The 2,896-nt window shown below is 43.3% G+C and overlaps 1 pseudogene; it reads left to right on the plus strand.

Moving 5' to 3' along the window:
- The first annotated feature begins 934 nt into the window (after positions 1-934).
- Positions 935-1,855, plus strand: LOC101593177 (annotated as a pseudogene).
- The last annotated feature ends 1,041 nt before the right edge of the window (positions 1,856-2,896 follow it).

The raw sequence follows: 2,896 nt of genomic DNA on the forward strand, positions 1-2,896 counted from the left end.
AAACACTTACTAAGGCTCAGAATGTGGCCGGCAGTATTTCAGGTGCTGAGATAAGCCTTGAAACCAGAAAGACAGAGACCAATTTGGTAGCATTATATGTGAGTTTACAGGGGAAGGAACAGTGAGGTGGGGGACCGGGACCCACAGAAGTCACCCCCTGTCATCTGCAGAGCATTCCTGAAACTGCAGGTAGTCTGGATCCTAGGTATGCTATGTTTTTTTTCCCCTTGTATATGAACACAGTATCGAGTGGACACAGGAAGGGATGATTCATGCCCCAGGCAGGAAAGAGTGAACTGGTATGAGATTTTATCATGCAATTTGAGAGAGTAAACAGCTTAAAATGTACAACTGGGGGCTGTTGGGGTATGCTCAGCGGAGGAGCTGTTGCCTAGCACCTGCAAAGCCCTGGGTTCTGTCTCCAGCCCTAGAAGATAGAAAGAAAGAAAGAAAAAAAAGCAGATAAGCATATAAACAAATCAAATATATGGAATGTTTAGTTTTGAAATTTTCCATTTCATATTTTCAGACCATGGCTCATCATGAGCAATTGAAAGATAATTTCCAATAAAGGAAGTTGCACACAGCTACACCGTGGACTGACCGGAGTAAGGCTGAGAGGTTTTGATTTCACTTTATGATAGGTCAGGACTGGTTTTGCTGAGCAGATGATGTTTGAATTTGCATGTCAATGACACATTTGTTACAGGTTATTATAAATGAAGTAGCTAGACTGGAACTAAACCCTGGACTTGAAACAGGACTAAAACATAGACTTAGGAAAAATTGCACAGAACCTATCAGAATAAAGTACACTTCACCAAAAATATGTATTTTTCCCATTAAAGTAAATTCTATTTCATAGTTCGATTTCCTTAGCTTTTTTTGTTTAAAGATTTCATGAAAACAGATGAGGAGGTGGGTCCCTAACGCGATGCAGGTTCTAGAGGGTGGTGGATCCAGCTTCACTGGGCCAGTCCTAACCAGGCTGCTGAAAGCTAGGGGCCACGCCACTAGGTGACGCTGGTCTCCAGACCACCAGGGCCAGCTCAGATCACATGCGCCGCCAAGCTGCAATGCCTCCACCTAGCCAGAGAGAACATCCTCAATCCTCTCTGAAGGTGGAATGAAGCCTTCCAAAATGAAGTTCTCAGCAGCCGCCTGGAGACCACCCAAATGCTAGCAAAAGCCATCAGTAAAGCCCCACAGCCAACCCAGGCCTGGATCATAGTCACAGGTATAGCTTACTACCAGCCCAGCCTGAATGCACAGTATGATGAGGACAGCCCTGGGGGAGATTTTGACTTTTTCTCCAACCTTGTGACCAGATGGGAAGCCACCACAGTCAGGCTTTCTGGAGAATCTACACCCCAGGTGGTGGTGAGCTCAGGAGTTGTGCTGGGCCGTGGAGATGGTGCCATTGGCCATATGCTGCTGCCTTTCTGGCTTGATATTGGGGTGCGCATCAGCTCAGGTCACCAATTCTTGCCCTGGATTCATATCAGGGACCTGGCAGGAATCCTGACCCATGCCCTCGAAGCAAAAAAATCATGCAGGGGGTCCTCAATGGCGTGGCTCCAGCCTTTACCACCACTAATGCTGACGGTGCCTAAGCCTTGAGCACTTCCCTGGGCCGCCTAGCCTTCGTTCCTGTCCCCAGCATTGTGGTATAAGCTGTCTTTGGGCAAGAGCGTGCCACCATGCTGCTAGAGGGTGAGAAGGTGGTGTCCCGGCAGACACTCGCCACTGGTTACCAGTATTCCTTCCCAGAACTGGGGGCCGCCTTGAAGGAACCTAAGTAGAGAGAAGCTCCTGGCAGGAGCCCAGGCCTATCCCCTGCCAGACGTCCCTGGTTAGATACCGTGAACAACCGCAGGCAGTGCTCTACTGGAGATCAGAAATCTCTGGTTCTTCAGGAAACCTGTCCCATTCTCTTCTCCATCATTCTGTCACCCGACCTTAGCTAACTGAGAACTTCTCCAGTCTCAAGGCTGTATCTCACCAAACTGGGACCTAGACCTCTTCTAGTCCCTGTAAAAAATTTCCAAGTTTGTTTTCTCTGTGTTGCACTGTTGCCCCAGTTCTCCTTTGTGCTGTATAGAGTATGCTGCAGTTTTGACAATAAAGATAAACTGCCGAAAGAGAGAAAGAGAGAAAGAGAGAAAGAAAAAAAAAAGAAAGAAGAAAGAAAGAAAGAAAGAAAGAAAGAAAGAAAGAAAGAAAGAAAGAAAGAAAGAAAGAGAAACAAAGAAAACTGAGACAAGTTAATAAGTTAAAACACCTCATCCCAGAGATGCACCTGCTTGCAACAGGTTAGGGACATGAAGGCCAAAGGATACAAAATTTTCGTCAGATAGCAGGAATAAGCTGAAGAAAATTTACATATTATAAAATTGATTATAGTAACTTTTAAGTGTTTTCACCACAAAATGGTGAGATGCTTTCTGTTAGTTGGCCTAAGTCAATAGATCTCAAGCCATACACCACAAACACATAAAATTTTTATTGGTGATTTAATGAATTAATTAAATAAGTTTTTAAGGGAATGAACTCTCAGAAATCAGCAAATAATAAAGTATTACTTTTGTTCATTATTTTTATTTATTTCATATAACCCAAATAATAAAGCTAAGACATTATAGCCACAAATGAGATACGAAAACAAAATACTGTAAATATCAGCATATAGTGGCATACCCTAAAGAACTGACAAAAGTGATGCCACAAATATATATAATGTGTTTAATATTCAAAGCCTGTGGTGCACAATCTATTGAGATTTGCAAATCTGTTATTCTGGTTAGACATTAAGAGACCTGAAAGCAATATTTCTAAATTGTTTTCCTTTCAGTTTAACCAGCTAATTGGCTTAAAAGTGCAATTCCAACCAGAATTG

Source organism: Octodon degus, unplaced genomic scaffold (assembly GCF_000260255.1).
Source record: "Octodon degus isolate 3935 unplaced genomic scaffold, OctDeg1.0 scaffold00038, whole genome shotgun sequence".
Classification (NCBI taxonomy): Eukaryota; Metazoa; Chordata; class Mammalia; order Rodentia; family Octodontidae; genus Octodon; species Octodon degus.